Below are 23746 nucleotides of genomic sequence, written 5' to 3'. Positions count from 1 at the left end.
GGTAAGTGCTTTCTGTGGAAGCATGAGGACCCAGGGTGATATTCTGAGAACCCATGTTAAAAGCAGGCATGGCTGTAAGGGTCTGCAGTGCCAGCATTTTCAGATGGAAACGGGGATCCCAGGGGCTTACTGGTCCACAGCCCAAATGGCAAGCTCAGTGAGAGGTCTCAAAAAATAAGGTGGGGGGGCATTAGAGGAAATAAGCTGTTATACTTCTCTAGCCTCCCCAAGAACACTCCTGGGGCACACAGGCACATACATATGCACGTATATTCCCCCTGTGTCCCCCCCCCCTTTAAAGTTTGGTATAGAGCTACACGAATATGAATCCCCAACCAGTAATACCAGGAAACTCGTCTTTAGGTTCCTAGTATTAATTTATAGATCGGTGTAGAGACTCCCACCCTGGTACCCAGTTCCAAATCACTGAACGAACTTCTGGAGTCATAAACAAGAACTGAACGCTCATTATTCTGGCCATTTTCAAAAACAATAAAATGTACCAGAAAGCCCAGCATTGATGGAATACAAGTGGACAGGATAAGCAAGTCAAAGCTACTTAAAAACACAAGCATGCTTCTTCTCAAGCCCACACAGAACAGAAGAGAGAACACCACACAGGTTTTTAAAATGAGAAGGAAAACACAAAGGATAAATATTCAAAGCATTACTATGTTACTATAAACATAAAAGAATACCTGAAATGACATTACAAAAAAATTGAAAACCCATAGGAAACTAATAATGTCCTAGTAAAACACAAATTCTCCAAACTTGACCCAGGAATGGAAAATCTGAATAGATTCACTGCCATTGAAAAGAACAGAAACACTTATTCCTAACAAAAACGTTATAAATGAAATGCCAAGGCCACCCTAACAACTTCTCTGAAACTCTCATCTTCCTATTTACATGACTAATGCTATCCAAAGTTATGGTATGACTTTCCCATCTTCCTTCCTTCTTCATGTCCTGGCACACACTGAAGGACCAGTGTGTACCTAACACATGGACACAAAGTGGGAAAATTGCTAAGACCCCATGCACAGCCAACAGTCTGACCACAAAGGGCCCCACCCACCATGGCTTATGAGATGCATGGGGCGTGCAGAGGCTCGGCTATCTCCAAGAGACCTGTGAGAACAAGACATGTGCCAGAAAGACAAGAAGCTACAGGAATTAGAGGCTCTGATTCTATTTAAAAATCTTCTTGGCTCGGCAAGTAGCTGAGTGGTAGAGCCCTGAATGAGTAGTGAGACCCACGTACTGTTTGAGCGCTCTCTCTCTCTCTCTCTCTCTCTCTCTCTGGGGTCTTTCCCTGTGTGGCTCTCTCTTCCACCTCTGTCTTCTGTTCAGCCCCATTTTCTATGCCTGTGTCTCCACCACATCATACCAAGTACCTTTCCAGTCTTTAGCACCCCCACACTTTAGGCTGTTGTTCAAGCTGCTCCCTCTCATTGGAGTACCTGCTGCTGGGCAGAGGTGACCACACTGCCAGGCTGCTTTCCTCTCAGGTCATGCATCCCTGCACCATGTTCCCATAGTGTCCTCTACATTCTCCCTCTTCTGTACTTTACAGAAGCTTTCCCAGTCTGTGTGAATCTTCCCTCGAAGCAGCCCTGTGGGCCCAAGGCTACATAATTTTACTCACCATTTCTTTCGTAGAGATCAGTACAGTTTCTAGTATGTGGTAAATGTAAAAACACAAAACAAAACCACTACTAAATAAATCAATAACTAAAGGAATGCATTAGGCAGCCACTTTAATATAAGACTCAAGTGGTATGTCCATATACCTATTAAATAAGGTCACCTTCAGCTACATAGTAAGTTTGAGATCAGTCTGGACTACATGAGACTTTGTTTTTTAAAAAGAAAAAGAGTTCACTAGAACTTTTCACATATATGTTCCCATGCAAAGTGTAAACACCTGGGAACCGAGGGCAGGATAGCACATGCCAAAAGGCTTTTCCTCAAACCCTTTACAATGATTATGAACTTAACAGCCAACGGCTACTCTATTCTGTGAAGAGGGCATTCCATCTCACTGAAGTAGCAGCCAAATGAGCTGCAGATGCCTCAACCGGCTAGATGGCAAAAGGCTGCCACCCTTCATCCTCTCCACATCCCAGCAACGCCCCCTGGCAAGGCAGAGTCCCGCAGAAGCAAGCAATCAACAGTCCCCACAGCCCATCTGCCATGGGTCTCTGAGCCCTTGGGCTGTACAGAGCCCTCTTCTGTTAGGTGGCTCCCTGGGAGAAACTCCTGAAGCATGCTGTGAACAGTGCCACTGCCACTGAAGATGTCATGGAAAATGGAATATTCTGGGCACTCAGGCTTCATGACAGAGCTAGTAGCATAAGCCCTGTGGCACTGGCTTCTACATCCTTCTTCTTAACCATCTGCCACGTGCTAGCTCCTCTTGCGTTGTCACAAACAAATACTTGCTTTGACAGTATAGGCTGGCAAATGCAGAGGTCTCAGTTGATGAGTGCACAGCACATTTCCTTCCTCATGAAACATAAACTTGACATACCCAGCACCGAATGTGCACCTTCACTAAATGTGGCACTGATCTGCTACCCTGCTCCATTCTGCTAAGAGGAGCACAAGGACCACTGCTGTTTCCCTGTGTAAACAGCCACATACACTCATGCTTGCAAAGTTCCCAAGCCCAGAGACTGACCAGCTGAAGGAAGAAAGCACAGGACTCCCCAGATTATTAGTTTTCCTTCTCAAGTTTATTTTTAATATCACTACCTCCAATCCTTTGCAATTACTCTCTCTGTGTGTTTGTTTGTTCATTCCTTTGTTTTTTGGTTTCGGGTAGATGACTGAACTCCTGATTCTCCTGCCTCTCCCTTTCCATGCTGGAAGTACAGGCTTGTTCCATACATGCAGTTTATTCTGGAGATTGAATCCAGGGCTTTGTGCATGTTCGGTGCACATTTGACCTACCAATCAGCTACACTTCCACCTACAACTGCTCTTGCACTGTGCCAAGTTCTGTGGCTTTTGCTGCCTATCAAAAATAAACAATTTGTTACCAGTCCTCTATGGGAATTAGGAAAAAGGAATCAAAGAAGCTGTGTGGCCTCCCAGGGCACGAACAGGAGACCCGCACAGTGAGGAACTAGGGAAGGCAATGGGAGATGGCCAAAGGGCAAACTCAAGACTGGGAACCTGAGAGCAGGATCGCCACTCAAGCTAGTGCCCAGGATATTCAACAGAAAAGGACAAGACAGAACCACAGAACCCCACTGCTTAAGCACAATTGTCTGTAAATAAGATGCCTTTCCAAGTTTCCCATGAGACATCAGTGAGTCTTAAAGACTAATATTGTGCTTATAATTGAGCCTCTTATCAGGACTGCAGCTGTAGCAAATGGTTGAAACCCACAAAAATACACAAATTATGAGTCCCATTCACAGAAAAAAAGTGGTTAAAATTATACAGTGCATTGATAATACAAGCATAACTGTGGGGAAAATGCTTATTCTCCACAGCAGAGTCCAACCAGAACATATCTGGGAAAGCACAGAGAAAGAGTTATCCCCACTTTGACTTTCCCTGTGGCCAAGAGCACAAGAGCTGGGCTGAGGCCTTCCCTGAAGGTCCATCACTCGAACCACTAAGTATGTTCAGTCTGGTATCACAGGAAGCCACAACCAGATGGCTATCAAACAGCCCTTTAATGCACATACAGAGGTGCACTGACCTGAGAAATGGGCTGTTATACTGGTTCATCTTCTCTGTCAACCCGACTGGATTTGGAATCACCTAGGAGATGCACCTCTGAGTTTGTCTGTGAGGGAATTTCTGGAGAGGGTTAGCTGAGGAGGAAAGATCCACCCTGAATGTGGGCAGCAGCACCCATGAGCTGGATCCCAGACTGAAGAGCTAAGCACTAGTATTAATTTCTCTCCGCTTCCTGACTAATGACACAATGTGACCAGCCACCTCACACTCCAGTGCCTACCTGCCTTCCCCACCATGATGGATTGTACCTTCAAACTGAGTTAAAACAATTCCTTAAACTGATTTTGTCAGGTATTTCGTCCAAGAAATGAGAAAAGTAGCCAATATAGCTATTACTAAGTAGCAACCATTATCTATTGATAGGCAAATTCAATCATAGCATGACTGCTTTTTTGTTAAATCTGGGCAGGAAACTTAGTGTTTCACTCAGGCATTCTTTTTGGAAAACAAAAAACAACAACAACAAAACCCACTGAGCTCTACCAAAGTTAAGCTGACACTTACAGCCATGAGAATGCAGAAAGCAGGAGTCTGTACTCTGGAATTTATGATTCAGGGGTAAGCCACTCATGGCATCTACCTTTGTAGAAAGCTCACACTGGTGTTAGCTCCACAGTTCCTTAGGCAATTCATGTGCTACCTGGGGGAATTTTTCCAGTGTGCTCTTCAGGAAAGTAGATCCCCAAGGTACAGTTAAGGTGTTTTCCATCAGAGTACAGAAGGACTTCATGACAAACCCTAGAAGATTTAGCCCCCAGATAACCCCTTCTGATTAGCCCCATGATGTACAGGCTTCGAGGACAAAGGAAAACAAGGGAGCTGAGCCACAGGTGTGTCAGGTGAAACGTCAGCTAGTTCCATGTGCACAGGGCCCCAGCCGAGTACACAATTGGCTTTCCCATCCTCACTATTGTGCATGGCCCTGGGCTGGTGCTCATGATCAGCTTTTGTCTGTTATCCAATCCACATGGCTGCAGACCCAGAAGCCAGGATGGAGCAGGGACACCGTTACAGCGCATGGGGTCACAGCACATGGGGTCACAACGCATGGGGTCAGACACCGACTCCCTGTTTGCTTCTTTCGATCTCCTACTGGTTCCTCCTCCGGGGGTTTCCTGCAGATGCTGGTGTTGTGGCTATCCCAGGCTGCCTTCTCTAAATTCTGAACACATCCTGGGGGTTCTACACACCCTCTCTCTACTGATGACTCAGTCTTTATCCACAACTCAAAGCTGCATCATTCAGTGCTTCCAAATGCACCGTGATTGCTCCTGCTCCTGCTCCCACCTTTCAGCCTCTACCCAGCACTGCCACATATCAGTTCTCGTCCAGCTCTTCTTAAAGTCCACATCCAACCCACAGCCTGCCAATTCACCATCCAGTGCTTCTCTAAGACACCCTTCCCCCTCTGCTTCAGCTGCCACCAACCTAGCTGGACCATTGTCACATTCCCTCAGAACAAAGTCTGCTTGATTAAGTCAGCACAGGCACTGTACCTATCCTAGTCTGCCAGCGCCTGACCTGGGCCTCCTGACTATGTTCACACATGCTAACACGTTTTTATCCAGGGTATTTTCAATGTTCCCTGCCCAAAGACTCAGGAAGGCCTTCTTCCCCAGCTTGCCCAACGTATTTGACTTTATTGAAACCTGATGGCAAATCTTTCAGAAGTTGCTTTAAATCTTAAGATTGGTTCCACATGATCTTAACCTGGGCCCATGGAAAAGAGGGGAACATAGAAACATTTCCCACAAAACTCCATGCACTGAGCCTTAGGAGCTGCGGGAAGACTCACACCCTTCCCTCAGAACCACAATCAATCCAAGATTCAAACTGAACCTAGGGTACTAAGCAGCTGGTTCAGCGTCCTTGGTGAGCCAGGAAACCATCCAATCCAAAGCAGCTGTTTCCCCACTCAGCACAGAGGTTGAGAGAAGGCTAGCTGACCCTGCCCAATTCTGCACACAACTGAAGTGCTTCATTTTTTAAAGCCATCTGAGTAGCAAACACACAATGAATCCATTCACTGCTGGCTCAGGGTAAGACATCCTTGTACTGGAGCATGTTTTCAGGTGCATTGTCAAGTCTTCTTCAACACGGTGCTAAGAATTCAGTGGGAGGAACATTTCCAACAAAGGAAACCAGATGTGCACATGTAAAGAGTGAAACTGACCCTACCTAACTCCATATATAACAATCACTCAAAAGAGATTAAACATAAAAGTACAAAAATCTATAAAACTCACAAGAAGAGCAACAAGGAGAGTCTGGGGAGACGGGTGGTAAAGCGTTTGCCATGCAAGTCTGAGGCTCTGAGCTTGGCTCTCCAGCACTCACACAAAGCCATGCTTGGTGGCATATGCCTGTAAACCTGTTGTGACAGGGGTGTGTGGGGGGGGGGGGGGGGGGGGGGGGGGTGGAGACAGGAGGCCAGCCATTGAAGGTGAATGGAAACACTCCAGGTTAGTAAGAAACCCTGTCTTAAACATTATGGTGGAGAGTGATTGAGAAAGATGTGTGATGTTGCTCTCTGGCCTCTACACATGTGCATCTGCACACACACACACACACACACACACACACACACACACGCATCCTTGAACACTAACCCTAACCTGCATACCCAACACACACAAGAAATATTGCTCATAGAAGCTATAAGTATGACCACAGATTTGCTAGTGGCTTCCTGGACAAGACATGGATAGATACCAACAGCACTGTCAACCAAAGAAAATGATTGATAATTAGATTTGGTCAAAATCAGAAATGTTTGTGTATCTAGGAGACTACAGGCGGAGTGAAGTAGGCAGGCAGCCCTGGAATGGGAGGGCACATCTGGGAACAGCCTTGACCTCACTCAGGTCAGGGCAGAGCCCCAATGTGGCTAGGTTAACCACAGCAGGAAGCCCCTCCCCCTTGACAATGTTCCTTGCTAACTCTCCTCTTGGAGCTCCCTGCCCTCACATCTAAATGGCTAGCAGTAACCAGGAACCCCATACTCACCATCTAAAATGGCCTTTTAAACTCACAAAGGCAACACGCCGTGACAGGCCGGAATTACTTCCCCCCACAACATCAGGTTTTGATCCTGTGGTAATGTGCAAGAATCACCAGGCTCCAAACCATACGTTCTCGGGTCCAGTGATCCAAAGATAGATAAAAGGGCATTTAATAAAGGCCTCTAACATCAAGGAGCTGACTCCCACTCGCCACAAAAAGCACCCAAATGCCTGGGAAGCATGCATAGCATATTTTTTTTTAGGCTGTCACAATCTTAAGTCTCTCTAAGCATCTACTGTTTAATCTAATTTTCCCTCATGAAATGTCTGGCTTTGGCTCAAATTGAATCAGCATTTCCATTATAAATCTCTATTTCCACGTTTCCCAGGTTTGACTGTAAAATGTCTTTTGTATGAAATCTGACACAGGCAGAAGCCTGAATTTTAATGCTCTTCACTGGCAAAATGTGGGGTTTTTTTTTTGCCCCTCTACAAAACCAGAATCACAGTTTTCCACAAGTCAAATACCTGGAAACATGTCTAAAAGATAAAAAGAAACACCCTAGGAAATCCTTTTGTGTTAGATTTCCTATCTCAGGTTCTAAAACATTTCTACAGGTTTTTTTATTAATGCTAAACATCCACAGACATGCCACATAAGAAAAACGTGACCTTCTATCAGAGTTATGAATGCTGAGGCTGCATGGTTCTCCCCTGAGGAGGAGGACATGCTCTGCAGCTGGAGATGGGGCCCCAGCTCTGGGTGGGTGTGGGTAAGGGGGTTCTGGCTTCTAGGTCAGATAACCAGATGAGCCTCAGTGCCCCGGGGAGCCCAAGGGGAGGGAGAAAGAGACCACTCATCACTACCCAGACAAGTCACTCTCAGGATAGCCAGTGAAATGTCCCACCTCTGTGTCCCAAACAAGTCTCTGATGCCCACACAGCTCTGTACTGGTAGCTACGACACAAAAATTCCCCCAATGTTTTAGGCATATAATGCTGCACACATATGGAATAGCTGTACAGAGAACCAGAGGAAATTGGACTGAGACCCAGAAGTTTGCAGACACTTAAGACTAGTGTGGCTTTGAGGATGAAATCACAGCTCTACTGACCCCTCTGGTCACTGGACTGAGGGACAACATCCCCTCACCAGCTTCACATGGCACCTATCATTAACCAAAGCTCTCAAGATAAGAGAAAACAAGCTATAATATTAAAACTTGTGGGCTAGGGGTAGCTCTGTGGTTAAGAGCACAGGCTTCTCTTAGAGAGAGGGCTGCATGATTCCCAGCTCCCACTTCGGCTAACAACTGTTTGTAACTCCAGTTCCAGGAGATCCAACACCCTCTTCTGGCCTCAACAGACAACATACACATGTGGTACACATAAACACAATTTAGTAAACATTCATATGCATAAAAATAAACAATAGGCTTTTAGCAGATCTAAGAAATAGCCCACACCACCACTATAAAGTGTAGTTTTCAAGAATCAATGCCAAAGTCCCCGGCTATGTGTTCACTTTTATGTGTGAACTATAATCATGTCACTTTAAAAGTAATGAATAGCCAACCTTTCTGTTGAAGGGATTGACAACAAGTGACAGGAGAAAGCTGACAGAAAGTAAGTGTCCAAACCCCATCTCCTCTTGTGGCCAAATAGCTGAGCACCTTCATGTTTCAAAATGCTTTCACTCATGGAACGCGATTTGATCTGAGACCATTACATTGTACTACTGGGTACCACCATGGACCAGGCTTGTCTGCACACAAGACAAACACAAGTTGTGTCATTTGTGACCCCCTCAGACTCAGAAAACATGGATAGGAACCTCCAAAATGAACATCTTTATAAGATGACTGTCTCAGATAGATGCTATAGAAACAGAAGCTGGCCAGCACACAGAGGCTCACGCGGGCAGAGAAATATCTATGCTGTACTTAAGAATGTGTGCCTTCACTTACAAGGACTTTGAATGTCTAATCCTCCCTGAATACAAAGTGGGTTTGAGGCAGCTTAGCCTGAGATACATGAGACCCTGCACCCACCCCCCCCCCCTATTCACGCATCAAAGAGAAAAAAAAAAAAAGGAAGAAAAAAAATGTAAGAAACCTGCAGATCTCCTCCTCCCTGTATGGCAGTGAGTGAAACACCTTGTTTGTATACATTGGAAGCCGCACATGACAAAAACCAGGCTTCTCCACCTACTGTTTTCCCCAGACACAGAGAAACAGCCAAGCTGTCCAAGAATCAGCGAGACGCTATTTTAGGGAAGCTTTACTTGCGCGCTCAGGCTGTACTGGAAGAGGCTGCATTGCAAGGTGCCTCTGTCTAGCTCCAAGGTCCCAAATGCCCAAAGGACATTCTGTAGCCACACAGTACCATGAACTGAGAAGACCCACGGAAACCAATACTCTCCCATGCCTCCATCCAGATGGGCCCCACTGCATGGTACACAATGCAGTCTGGGTGACCTGGTGAAAGATTTTCTGTCAGGAAAAAGCAGCATCAATATTCAAAATAATGAAATTTTAAATTACTATAATCATACCAAGAGCCTTAAACACAGGCACACACATCTAATCTAAGTACAGCTATATGCAAACACACATCAGTGTAACTTCCAACAGAACCTGTCTTTTTTAACATAAAAATTAAGTTTTTTCCGTGTGTGTGTGTGTGTGTGTAGGGGGTGCATTTGTAGAGGTCAGAGGTCAAACTCAGGTGTCATTCTTCAGGTGCTATCCAACTTGGTTTTTTGAGTCAAAATCCTTCACTTGTCCTGGAGATCACTGATAAGCCTAGGCTGGCCAGCAAGCCCATCTTCCAAGGCTGGGATTACACGTGTTTCACCATACCTGGCCTTTTTATGTGACTGCTGGGAATCGAACTCAGGTCTCCATACCTTCACAGCAAGCACTTCACTACCTGAACCATCTCCTAAGCTCCAAATTTTTGTCCTCTCCTACACAGAAAACTAACTGAATTACTTCCATACTGTGGGACATTGTGGAATACAGGGGTGGTTACAAGGACTTTCTAATGTCAAGAGAGTTGGATGACAACCATGCATGATCTTCTTTCCAAGAGTGTGATCCCAGACACGCTTGGCATCGGCTTATTCAAAATAAACAAACCACTGGGTAGAATTCTAGGACCAAATGGAAAAATTAGCCCCTACCCACCCACTGACCCACCAGCTCACCTGGAATTACAAGTTCCCAAGGCCCACGAGAGCTAAGTCTTGACACATAAAATGAAAAACAAAGGCCTAGAATGTCTAAAACTGACCTCATCAGTTCCTATCCTCACCAAAAAGGCTCCAACATCAGATGGGCCTTCTGTAACGGCTACTGGACCTGCCACTTCTTACCACTCACATTTCACACCTGCTCGTAACATTCTTGTTTGTTTTTGTATTTTTTAGTTCTTTTTGAGACAAAGTCTTGCTATACAGTTCTGGCTGGCCTGACACTCACTATGTAGCCCAAGCTGGCCTCAAATTCATGGCAATCCTCCTGCTGTGGCCTCCCCAGCGCTGGCGTTTCAGAGGATGTGCTATCACGTGGCACTGACATCTGACTTTTGGATAGAAGCACTTGACTGGAATGGGCTGGGGCACCATGTGGGTGTGCCCAGGTGTTCCAAAGTGCTTGGCTTTGTTCGTAGAACCGCGATCAACTTGCCTTCTAAATCCCGAGAGCGACAGGAGAGCCTGTAACTACACAGGGTAACCGCCACAGAAGCCGAGGTGGGGCCATTCCTCCTGGCCTTCGTCCTGAACTGTGTCCCTTGCTAAACAACTGCAACAGGTGGCTTTTCACTCTGATAAAACACAACTGTCTAAAGAAAAAATCCAAACAGAAACAGGGTGTGGTGGTTCACACCTGCAATCACAGCATGTGAGAAGCTCAGGCATCACCCAACAAAGATTCTTGTATTTTATTTTATGATTTGTGTGTGCCAGGACACATGTGTCCAGAGGCCAGATATCCACATTAAGTGTTGTGCAAACCACTCTCCATTTAAAATGTTTATTGCAAGCTGGGTAGTGGTGGCGCTCACTCGCTTTTAATCCCAGCACTTGGGAGGCAGAAGCAGGTGGATCTCTGTGAGTTTGAGTCCAGCCTGGTCTACAGAGCTAGTTCCAGGACATCTAGGGCTGTTACACAGAGAAACCTTGTCTTGAAAAACCAAAAACTTACTACATTTATTTGCTTATTTACCTTGTATGTGTACAGGAGTGCCATGGTACCCATATGAAGACATGTCAGAAGGCAGGCTGCAGGAGCTGCTTCTCACATTCCAGCACAGGGCCTTTGGTTGAATCTGGAACTTGCTGATTCGGTTGGACAGGCTGACCTCCTAGCAACTGTCTGTCTCACTCCTTTAAACAAGTCATAAGTTATAGCCTCATTTAGGAACTAGAGCCAGAGTTGACATTCCAGAGTGGAAATCATGCACCAATCAGAGTTTTTGTCCGCTGGTTCCTCCCAGTCTCACAGACATGCTGGAGTCCCTGTGAGGGTCTGAGTTCAGATCCCTAGAAGCTCATATGAAGAACTGGACATGTTTGGATGTCCTTGTAACCCAGCATCAGGGAGGTGGATCCCAGGGGCTTGCTAGGCAACTCCTCCCCCCCCCCCCCATGCCCCAAACCTCATCTGTGAGCTTCAGGCTGATGGACAGACCTTGTCTCCAATACCCAGTGGGACACTGCCTGAGAAATAACATGAAGCAGGGTGCTGTCTGCCTTACTCCACACATGTTCACATGGGATGCCCAGCACAACACAGGAACACACATACAGAAGCCAGGACTTCAGATGTGGAACACACAGATGAACAGAAACAGCAGGGGGAAGCCAGCATCTACAGAAGGCCCCAGGAGGCAAGGGGCTGGCTTCCCCAGGTCATGTCTCAGGGAGTCCATGGATTAATCTGCTTTCTGTTACTAAAAGAAGGTTCCTGCAGCTGGCCAGGCACTTAATGAGGGACAGTTTAGTTCAAGTTCTGGAAATTTCTGAGCATGGGTCAGTATGAAGAGGAAGCCAGGAATTCAGGGTTGGGTTCCCTCTTTTAACAGTTTGCTCTTAAAAGAGCTAGTTCAAGGTCCTAGAGGAAAGACCTTAATCCCCTCTGAAGGAGCATCCAGTACCCTCTCCTGGGCCCAATCTAACCTGGAGAACGAGGACTAAGCCGCCACTCTCGGGTTGTCTTCTACTCACCAGGCTGAAGACCCCTAGTTTTCAAGATATGTTCTATGTAAAGATGTTCTTATTTAGGAACCCACAGGAATCCATTTGCTGGATCTCTCTGTCCCTCTTTCTAATGTGGCCACATAAAATATGTCTCACTTTTCTGTTTTTCACGTTTGATTTGACTATTCTAATTGGCTGGATCTGACTTGGGGTACGCATGATAACTCTCAAGTTCATGATACCAGGGCGCCCACTGAACACCTGTGCTGAGCAGAGGTGGGCTCCTCACAACACAACAGGCCAGGAGAGACCTGCAAGCGTCCCACAGCGGAATCTCGTCTGTTCAGACACTAATCCCAAGTGCAAGTGGAAAGCCAATTTTCTAGAGAGGTAATTACATAATCCACTTTTTACAGTCAGGCTTTGCTACAGCGTAATTACTTGAGCAAAAGGAAAATAAATACTCCAATGAATATTAGAGCAGTCATCATGGAGACGCTGCCGGCAGAGCCTCCCCAGCTCTAATGACTTCTGGGAGGCACAGACAGAACTGTTCTGGAGCTGTGCTAGGCTCGACGGATGAGCAAGCACAGAGGGGCCCCCTTTGCCACCCTGGGGACCAGCACAGACTGCATACAACATGCTCCCCACATTCTTCCTGTCTCCTGGAAGCTTTGCTCAATCCACAGCAAACTTGGAACCCAAATGGCGCCACTGTGCGGCAGGTGGCTTCCCACAGTGTGAGGACTCACAGAAGACACAGCAAGAATAAGTACAATAAACACCCTCCATGCCTTTACTCTCGCAATAGACATGACCTGAGCCCTGCCTGGGCAGGTAGCAAGCCCAGCACTGCAGTAGTGTCCCAGGAGAGAGACAGCGGGTCACCTTGTGAAGACCACATTCCAAGTGGAACACAAGTGCCTGTGCAGAGAGGGTCCAGACAAACTGTAAGGAGGGGGCACATCATACAGGGGTGGCATCCACCCAGAGAGGAAATGCAAGCAGGGTTAGTGTGGGACTGGGGAGAAGGTGGAGGTAGGTAAAAGGTAGCAGAGGGGTGCACCGAGACCAAGGGGCCTTGGGGAACCAGGGGCATGGAGAAAACTGACAAAGAACAGAGACACTTGCAGTCACTACACAGGGCACAGGACCTGGCCCTGTATGCTGGGTGTGCACTGTGCCGGCAGAGGTGGAGAAGCAATCTCAAAGGCTCTGGCCACTGCCGGCACTTTGGCTTCCGGCCCACCCAGTACCACACATACCCTTGGCTGGCTCCAGCACTATTTTTGTTGAAGCTCACCTCCTGATTCTTCATATCCTGGTCCACCTGCTTGCTCTCCTGGTGAGATTCTCTAATTATTCCCTGGAAGCCACCTCCTTTGGGCTGTTACTCATTTCCTGAATGAAAGCTGCCCACTTAAAGGCATCCGAAGTAGCTAGGGGATGACTGTCTACTATAGAAGGGAGCAGGCTGCTGAGGTCTCACAAACTGCTTAGAAGTATCCGTGCTAAGTGCAGTATCCTATCTATGGAAAGCTTATTTAGAAAGGATGCTGCTTTCTGGAATAGGTGAGGTCACTGTCGGCATCATTAGGGAACAGATAAGAGGAACCAACACCCTGCTGGTCCAAATTGAACTTGGAGTTTGAACATGCAAAAACATGATCAGTTTTACTCTGCTTCTTCATCATGTTAACCTTGATTGTGTGTGTTTTATGTGTGTGGTGTGTGCACATGTGGGAGGGTGCAGGCACCCTTGTGCACGAGACCAGGAGGATGTCAGGTGTCCCCATCTGTCTGTCATTCTCCATCTTAATCCCCTGAAACAAAGGCCTCTCACTAAACTGGGAACTAGTCTGGCAGTATTCAGCAAACCCCAGCGACCCTCCTGTTCTTCACCCTCCACAGCTCTGGGGCACTGGTCATGACTCATGGCCATGTCCAGGTTTTTACACGAACACTAGGGATCTGAACTCAGGTCCTTAGGCTTGGGCAGTTACCCACTGTCTATACCTTGAATCTGTCTCTAACTCCCCATACCCTGGCTATCATAGATAACAAGCAAGAAAGAAGGCATTCTGGATCATTCTGAAGCCAGCTGCAGAGAGACAGAGGGTCCTGACAGAACAGAGTTTGATGGCGTAAACTAAATGAGAATTTCTTCATGGCTCAGAAGTAGGCATGGAGACCAGTTGTGTGAATCCTTGAAAAGGGTCACGTTGGGTTACTGAGACTCAGAAAGCTCTCACACTGCAGATTTACACCACTACTGTCCATGTTTTTGTTGCTGTTGCGTAAATACTTATTAATATGCCCATCAGTTCACCAAATGGCACCTTGCTGCATTCACAAGAGAGCGCTCACTACTCCCAGGAACAGCTCTCTGGAAGCCTGGCAGACGGCTAAATAACCGAGATACAGCATGGGAGGAAGGCTGCGCTACAGGGAGTCAAATATTTACTGTTCTCAGGGTTCTAAATGTGAACATTCTTATTCAGTCACCGGTGAGCCAGACTTTATCACAGTGCTTTGGGTTTGGAGGGTTTCTTTTCCTTCTGTATTTTCCAAACCAATAGAGAAATTTCAATGCCAGGGTAGCTTAGCTTAGGCAAACAGGACTGCCAGCCTCAGGAGCCTCATAGCCACCTTCATTTGCACAAAAAATAACCTTGACAGCAGTGGTATCGTCAGCCAAAACATCTCAGAGAAGCGTTTGGAAAACAGCTGATTCTGCCCTTCTGAGCCGTTGTCACAGTCAATGCCGACAGAAGCAGCCTGTGGCTCTCACAGGCATCCCCAGCATCTCCATCCACTCATCCAACATTACCTAGTGCAGACAGCAGACCCGGGCCAGCCTGGCCTCTAACAGGGAGGGTGACGGACCACATGAAAACACAGTCACTGTGTGGCCTAGGTCAGAAGCACTAACACAAGTGCTCCAATACCAGCACTCGCTGCCCCAGCATCAGGGCCTAGCACTCACATGGTGGGCATGGTCAAGTGCATGCCTGTAACCTGGTGCTGCTGTGAGGTCAGAGAGACAGGAAGATTGCTAGGGTTCACTGCTCACTAGCCTAGTTCTAAGTTCAGCGAGAGACCCTGTCTCAAAGGAATAAGGCAGAGAATGACAGGACAGCTGACATCTTCCTTTAGTCCAGGTGTAGACACCCCAACATCTGTACGAATGTACACACACTCAGTCTCTCTCTCCCTCATAAACATCTTCTCACTCGAGTTTTGATAAACAGTTAGCCAATTGGCAGAGCCCTGAGGTAGGTGGAGAAAGCTGCACAGAGTATGAGCCCTGGCTTCAGCCAACTTAGAACCCTCTACCCAGGGCAAGAGCAGCACCCAAATCCTTCCTCAATGCTGGCTTCCATCATAGATCTAACCTTCTCCCCCAGAATTAGGGACTGAAATGAATATATTTTGGGTTAACTTTCTATCCTAACACTGTCTATCCCTCTGGTGAGTATTGGTAACCACAGACCCATCTGAATGCAGTCATGGGAGGGAACAAGACAAAGGGATGGGAAGCTGAGCATCAGTCAGAGCTTGCCAGCGACCAGACCCTTGGAAGCACCAACTGCACAAAGATGCCCACCACGTCCGGGAGCATGCTCACTCAAGGATGATCCATTCTGTGGCCGTGCTGAAAGAAGGGACCAAGAAACAAAATGTTTATGCATGAGGTCCTATTTTTAACAAGCTTGCTTTTCTAGCCTCTCCAACACCAAAAGCCTTTTTACCATGCGCCCTAAAAATAGTGATGTTTTTATTCTTGCTCAGGGAGGCACTCAGGTTTCCCTCCAGTCTGTTTCTGCAATGGGGCTATACCCAAGAAGAATGAGGCACTTACTATTTTCGTGAGAATATGCTATTTCTGTAACACACATAGATGGTCCTGTCACACACCCAAGGATGTATTCCTTCCAGAAACACGGGTCTGTCTGCAGCAGCCCTGTTTCTTGAGCATCCTGGCCTTGAAGCTGCAGGATCTGTTGACTTAGGCATTCCACAGAGTTTGATGTTTTAACTTTATCAAACAGGCTCAAAAAGGGTCAATTACTTCTAAGGGAGTAATTTCCAGTGACAAATCTTTAAGGGGAAGAGTCGGCATATTGTCCTTGACAAAGCTTAGAGTTATCTGAGAGGAACTGCCTAGACCAGGTTGGACTATGGCCATGTCTGTCTTGACTTTAGTTGCTGTAGGAGGGCCCAGCCCACTCACTGGACGCAGTAGCCTTCCCCTGTAAGTCCTGTGCTGGATAAGAAAGTAAGCCAGCAGGCAGCATTCTTCCATGGTTTCTGCTAGACTTCTTGGCTACAGAGTTCCCTGGATAGAGGTAATACTGCATTGAGTAGCAGGCAGGCCTGCCTCCATGTTCCTGCTTTGAGTTTCTGCCCTGACTTCTTTCAAATATGGATGTGACCTGTACACTGTAAATTGCATCTGGTCAGAATGTTTTAGCACAGCAACAAAGGAAAAACTAGAGTATACACCACCTTGTGCCTGTAAAAAAAAAAAAAAAAAAAAAAATCAGGCTGCCTTCTCTATTATTCTATCCTTCTCCTTTAGAAATACTCAGAAAATAAAAGCTGTGCCCAAATGGGAAGCTGCTTACAAATGTCAGTATAATTCAGTTTTTGGGGAAGCCTTTACTTTGAAATCAGTTACAACCCCAACATCCAAAGAACATGTGGGCTCATGCCATGTAGCTGCTCTTCCCTGGGCAGAGAAGACAGTGATACTTCAAAGGCACAGGGTAAGGGGCAGCATGGCCATTTGTTTGCTTATCTGCATTAATCCCATATGTAAAGGCCAACAGAAACCTGTCTCAGGTTCCTTCAACACTGCACTGTGTCTGAAGCAGGTGAGCCCAGCTCTCACCTGCTGCCTGAGTTATCCCAGAAGTGTCAAGTACAGATGATAGACTCTAGCTGATCAGAATAGAGTCCCAAACTGTCCTGCTGTGTGCAGGCTCTCACCAGGTATTATCCAGACCTATAAAAAGGAGACAGCCAAAATATAGTCCATCCCAGACCAAGCATGATGGTGCACATCTGTAATCCCAGCATTCAGGAGGCTAAGGCTAAAGCAGGAGATTCACCACAAGTTCAAGGCCAACATGGCTACATAGTGAGTTCCAAACTAATCCAAATTATTCATTCTCTCTCTCTCTCTCTCTCTCTCTCTCTCTCTCTCTCTCTCTCTCACACACACACACACACACAGAGAGAGAGAGAGAGAGAGAGAGAGAGAGAGAGAGAGAGAGAGAGAGAGAGAAACAGTGGCCTGAAAGTCTGTCTGCCTTCAGAAATCTCAGGGAAAGGTCCCTTGGACATGGAAAACTCCCTCCTATCAAGAGTTCTAGAACACACATCACTTCCTAACTAAACCACCTCCATCTCAGGAGTAAAGGAAGAAAGATCTGCCCATCATAAGGCATGAGCCAGTGAGCTGACACCCAGACGCCTGGAAGCAAGCACGAGGTCCTCCAACAGCACCTGAAGTAACAACTGGCCTGGCATTGGAAGGCTATGGATGCAGCAGCACACGAGCTCATCTAAGAGCGAACGCTGTTTTAGGATGGTCAAGGCAGCATGAATGCTGGGCTGGCTAGTTTGACATCAACCTGATAACATACTAGAGTCATCTCAGGGGAAGGAGCCTCAATCGAGGAACTGCCTCCATAAAATCAGGCTGTGGTCAACCCTGTAGGGTATTTTCTTAATTAGTGATGTAGGAGGGCTTACTTAGCTAGCTGGGGGAAGTGTCATCCCTGGAGTCTTGAGTTCTATAAGAAAGCAGGCTGAGCAAGTCATGGTGAGCAAGCCAGTAAGCAGCACCCCTTCATGGCCTCTGCATCAGCTCCTGTCTCTAGGTTCCCACCCTGTTTGAGTTCCTGTCTTGGCTTCCAGCAAATGGACTATGATTCAGGATATAGAAGCCAAATAAAAACAAACTCCTCCACAACTTGCTTTGGTCATAGTGTTTTTCACAGCAGCAAAAACCCCTAACAAAGACAAACGTGCAGCCTAAAGAGCTACAGCAAATGCTCACGGGAGGCATGGGGTCCTGAGAAGAAACGCTACAGAGGACAGTTATCAGAACTCACTGTGGCCTGTCTTAAAACTCATGCAGAAACGGAATGGAGACAGACCTTGGGCCATCTAAAATCCCCAGTGGCAGCAGGGAGTCCCCATATTCTATGATGTCTACATTTCCTCTCTGTGGGCCAGCTCTGAATTGCTGCTGAAGTCAGGGTTTGCTATAGTTTGAAATGCTCTCAGGTCCATATTTAAACACCTGGAAGATTCTGGAAACTTCAGGAGGTGAAGCATAAATGGAGGACATAGGTAACTGAGGGTGTGTCTCTGAAGGTTAGACTTGGTTCCTTGCTATTTCCTGTCTACCACCACCAGGTGAGAATCTTTTCCTCTACACATTTTGGCCACCAGGATATTTTACCCAGGTACATGAGGCCAAGGAACCACAGGCTGAATCCTCTGAACCCACAAGCCAAGAAAAATACTTTTTCTGTAAGTGGCTTGTGTCAGGCATTTCAGGTCACAGTGTCACAGAAGTGACCCTCACTGCCCTAAACCCACTACAGTGTAGGCCCTACATTTCATTCTCCACCATGGGGCTCGTTCCCTCTCCACCCTCCTTCATCACATGTAGCCTGCAAACTTTCCTGTTCTCCATGAATGCTGCCTCTCAGCTGCTGTCTTTGGTACATCACACAGTCTCAGAAAGCCCCAGCTCTCTCCTCTTCAGTGCTCAAGGGAGCAACCCAGTGCTACCATTAGCAACTGACACCCTTGTCTGCCTCACTGAAGCAGGGATTAAGAAATCTGAGAACTCTATTCCTGATTGTATTTTCTTACCCACCTAACAAAAAAAAAGGCCACCTAGATAAATGATTGCCAGGAACTGCTCAAGAGGGACAATAGTCACCTGGTACCTGCCTGGCCACAGTTACATCTCCGACCCACAGATAAAAGCACAGATTCAAATATCCCGATGCAGGCTTTCTATGTCAATCACTATTCCACATCAACAGAGCAGAGCTGGCATGGAGAGTAAGCCCAAACAAAGTAGCAGCTGCTGCCCTGGGAACGGACATGCCACGGCCACCCTGGGCAAACAGAACCATGCCTGGAAAGCCAGTGCTACTTGGTTTCAGCTCCTATGTGCTCCTTCCCTCTATGGGACCTGGAAGGAGGGATTAGTCACTGGGATTCAAACAGAAAACAGCAAAAGCCTCCACCCTGGAAATTAAGAGTATAGCCTAACTAACAAAAAGACGCAATGCCAACAAGGGTTGAGGCTGGGGAGAGGCTCAGTCGGCAGAGTGCATGCCCCTGAAGCACGGAGACTTGATTCTCAGCACCCCAATAAAAGTCCAGGTGCCACCACACCTGTGTGGCTCACCTGTCATCTCCTGAGGAGGCAGAGGCAGTTGGATCCTTGGGGCCCACTGGCCAGCTAGCCTAACTGAATTGGTAAGCTCCAGGTCAGAGAGACCTTGTCTCAGAAAATAAAGAGATGGGCAGGAGAGATGGATGAGCAGTTAAGAGCACTCTTCCAGGGGATCCAGGTTCAATTTCCACACCCATAACATGCAGCTCACACCTGCCTATAATTCGAGTTTCAGGGAATCCAACACCCTCCCCTGATCTCTGCAAGCACCTGCTACATTATATAAGCAAGCATATACACAAACACATAAATATTTTTTTTAAATGTTGGACAGTGAGAAACTCAAAGTTGATCTCAGGCCTCTACACATACACTCACACATGCATACATATACAAACACAAGAGAAAAGACAAGACAGGGACTTGCCACATACACTGAGGACATGGTCAAAGAGCAAGTTTTGGCATCCAGACAGAAAGGGACCCTGAACTACTGGATAGGCAGTCCAGTCCTAAAGCCATGGCACAGCTGACTCCTGTTTTGGCCTCCAGGTGCCCAAGTGACCCTTTCTATATTGTGAATTCCTATGCAGGCACTGATACTCAGGATGGTGGGCTTGGTTATCATGGCAGGTCTGAGACGAAGATCCATCTCAGGAAGAAAAATCAACTTTTTTTTTTTTTTTTTCCTGAAGGGTCACTTTGTATTAAAGTCTCTGGAAAATTCATTTCTACTGGTTGCTGTGCCTCCTCAGCCTTTATATTCATGTTATCTTTAAATGTGTGCAGTATGGGGTAGAATTTTACTTGGGCAATCCTTTTCAGCCAATGGCATTTTTCACCAAACAGAAAATGTACACAGCCAGGGTCCTTCATTATCCTAGCATGAAACCATCCTCTCTGTCTCAGGGTAGAAGTGCAAGGAAGTAGCTCAGTGTCAATGGCATTAAATTAATGTGCCTTTGCAAGGCTCATGCTAATTTCTGCAAAATTTAATTTGCGAAAACCAGCCCAAGGCTACTGCAATATCAAATTCACTTGATGTGTTAATTTCACACTCCAGGGTCTTCATCCCATGGGTGGGTGGGTGGGGGACTGCAATTATATAAAGTAGCAGAGTGTCTGAACTTACCCAGGGGACCCCAGAGAGTAGTCTTCCCAGCCCAGCACGAAGCCAAAGCCCAACTTGCCTGCTGCCAGCCGCTGGGAGTATGAAGATGACACCAGAAATCCACTGGGCTGAATCAGTATTTTCCCCTCTGCAGAGCTCAACCACCAGGTACCAGCATCCCATTGAATAAACTCGGGCTTTCAGCAAAGAAATCCAGTTTGCATTTAAAAAACAAAACCAAAGGTTTGCTAGATGGCTCAGTGGGTAATCTGTCTGGTATATAAAATGCAGATCTGAGTTTATATCCATAGCACCCACATCTGTAATCTCAGCAATGGGGAGACAGAGATAGACCAATCCCTGGAGCTTAGGGCCAGCTACCCTAGTCCAAACAACAGGCTCTAGACCCAGTGAGAGACTGTCTCTCAAAATATAAGCTGGAGCATTATCATGGAAGATGCATGGCATAGGCTCTTACCTCCAAATGTGCATGCATGCACACATGCATATACTCACATAAATATATACATGCAGCTCTCTCTCTCTCTCTCTCTCTCTCTCTCTCTCTCTCTCTCTCTCACACACACACACACACACACACACACACACACACACACACAATCTCAAGGTCTCTGTTCTGACACCGGTGACAGCATTATGGCCACAATGCCATCTTCCAACTTGTACCATAGCCCCTTCACCAGAATGCACCAGCTACAAGCGTGACACCAGAAAGACAGGCAGAAACTGGTAACCTGGGTATTAAAGCCAAGTAAGACCCTTTAAAAGTTTCTCCACCATTGGACTTGTACCCCATCATTCATTAATGAATCTTCTAGACCAGTGGTTCTTAACCTTCCTAATGCCATGACTTTTTAATACAGTTCCTCGTGTTGTGGAGACCCCCAATCATAAAATTACTTTCATTGCATCTAGAACACCAGTACCCAGGAGGCTGAGGCAGAAGGACAACTGTATTTGGGGTTATCTTGGGATACAAACCAAGATTCTTTCTCAGCAAATAAAAACAACAACAACAACAACAACAACAAAAATGTTTTAAGTTTCTGGTTTTACAAAGAGGCACCTGTCACCATGAAATGTGAGTTCAGCTATAGTTTAGCTATGTCCCTACCAGGCTCTGAATCACCCCTGAAGAGAACTGTGTTTTCTAATAAAACATGTTCACAGGATCCACCAGTGCAAAGGTAAGCACAAACCACAAGACATAAACAGACCAAGATGGTGGCCAAAAATAAGATAATTACCAGTAACTCAACATACAAACATACTCAATGAGACTCCAGTAAGCCTGTGGTCTGGGGCTGGATGAACACGCAATCCAAACAATCATCCTTTGTCACCTGGTCCCTCTAGCAACTGAAACCATAGACAAGCAAAGTCAACTCCTGCATCTGGGTAGGCAGCCTAAGAAGCCTGTGGGGCACTCTGCACTAACGCACAGGTGCAGAACAAAGAGGAAGAAATGGGTTTAACCCTTCTTACCTTGGGTAAGCTATTCATCATCCAGGCTTTTATGGTCAACCACTGATGGTCCACATGGACAACTCCCTCAGGAAGGCTTGGTGGAAATTTCATCTTCTGGGCCCCACCCTAGGCCTGCTGAATCAACACCAGCGCTACCAGGGAAGGGGACACAGGATGCTGTGTGCAGTGACCTTGATAATGGATCTATGAGCAGAGATGCTGTTTAATATCACTAAACAGCTCCCACAGCTGAAGCGAGCAGGTGTCCAAAGAGCCAAGCACCTGAGGAACCCTGAGAGAAGCATCAATACCACCTGGCTGCCAGCCAGGCCACTGACAAGCCCCAGGAGAATGAGAGATGCTGGGAAGACTAATGGCAGAATGGCTTAGCAGCCAGGTGACCCTAAGTGGTGCCCTCAGCAAAGCTGCACACACCTGTCCTTATGGTGGCTGACGTCCTGGGAGCAGATCCCAGTGCCAGAGGAATAACAATATGTAAGGCCAGCCAGAGGAGGTGTTAACCTCCCTCTACAAGCATCGCAAGGTCATCACAGACAACTTCGAGTCTACCAACCCCTACAAGGAATGCTAAGAAAATCCTCACTTGACTAGTTCCCTAGAAGAAAACTAGTTTGAGAATGGTCTCCATGAAGTTGTACATTTGAAAACGTCAGCTGCACAGCCTAAGTCTAGCAAACTGCTTGGTGTAGCATCTTAATTGAGAGATACCAAGGGAAAGAAGTGACCAATGTATCCTGTGGGCATATGAGAACACCAAGTGAGTGAGTGAGTGAATGAGTGTGTGTGTGTGTGTGTGTGTGTGTGTGTGTGTGTGTGTGTGTTGTTTTGTCTTTCCATTTCAAGATGGCAAGTCAGTCCTTCCACCCAGATAAACAAATTCAGAGCCTAAAATAAGAAACTAACAAGTGGCTGGGTGGTGGTGGTGGCGCACGCCTGTAATCCCAGCACTCGGGAGGCAAAGGCAGGTGGCTCTCTGTGAGTTTGAGGCCAGCCTGGTCTACAGAGCTAGTCCAAAACAGGCTCCAAAGCTACAGGGAAATCCTGCCTCGAAAAACCAAAAAATGAACAAGCTCCAATTGCTTTTTTCTCATCTTCTTTTGGATTCTGTTTTGACAGGGTCTCATAAAAACCAGGCTGACTTTGAACACACTATGCAGCCAAGGGTGACTGTGAACCTGTCATCTTCCTGCCTCTACATCCCACGAGTTGGGATTACAGGCCTGGGTCACCACCCTGGTTTATGTGGCACTGAGGATAGAAGCCAGGGCCTTATTCATGCTAGGCAAGCATGCTACATCCTAGCCCAAGTGGTCTTCTAAAAACAAATGTGAAGTAAAAAAACAGTGCTTGCTTTCCTGATTGGGTATAGGCCGAGACAAGGAGATCCTTTCCTTGGAGAAAACAACTCAAGACACAAGAGACTCAGAAAGAGAAAGCACCTTCCTTGTTCACTTCTAGCAGCACCACTGACTATGCATATTTTAGCACGTTTTAAAAGGAAAAGGAGAAAAAAAAAAATTGCAACTGAACCAACGCCTATGAAATGGAGCTGGAGAAAGGGCATGGGAGTGCTCCACAGACACAAGGCACAGCCTGTCAAGACTGTCAAACCTCTGGATCTCCGAGATACTTGCTGCTTTCCAAGGAAGAAAAAGAAAAAGATGAAGAAAATCCTACCCGCCTGAACAGTGAGGCGGGAAAGTCTGCTTGTAACTCAGCCTTGTCAGATAGAA

The 23746-nt window shown here is 46.7% G+C and overlaps 1 protein-coding gene across 3 annotated transcripts in view; it reads right to left on the bottom strand.

The window, feature by feature from the left end:
- Nucleotides 1–23746, bottom strand: part of Sipa1l2 (signal induced proliferation associated 1 like 2) — a 167260-nt gene that overhangs the window by 86778 nt on the left and 56736 nt on the right. Inside the window, exon 1 of one of the 3 annotated variants that reach the window (XM_036187011.1) lies at nt 10991–11025. The exons of the other annotated variants lie outside the window; for them this stretch is intronic. The gene's annotated coding sequence lies outside the window, so the exon portion shown is untranslated. Of the gene's footprint in view, nt 1–10990; nt 11026–23746 lie in introns of those variants that run through there. 3 annotated transcript variants of the gene reach the window in all.

This window comes from Onychomys torridus, chromosome 5, assembly GCF_903995425.1.
Source record: "Onychomys torridus chromosome 5, mOncTor1.1, whole genome shotgun sequence".
Lineage (NCBI taxonomy): Eukaryota > Metazoa > Chordata > Mammalia > Rodentia > Cricetidae > Onychomys > Onychomys torridus.
This window is presented reverse-complemented; position numbering and strand designations above follow the sequence as displayed.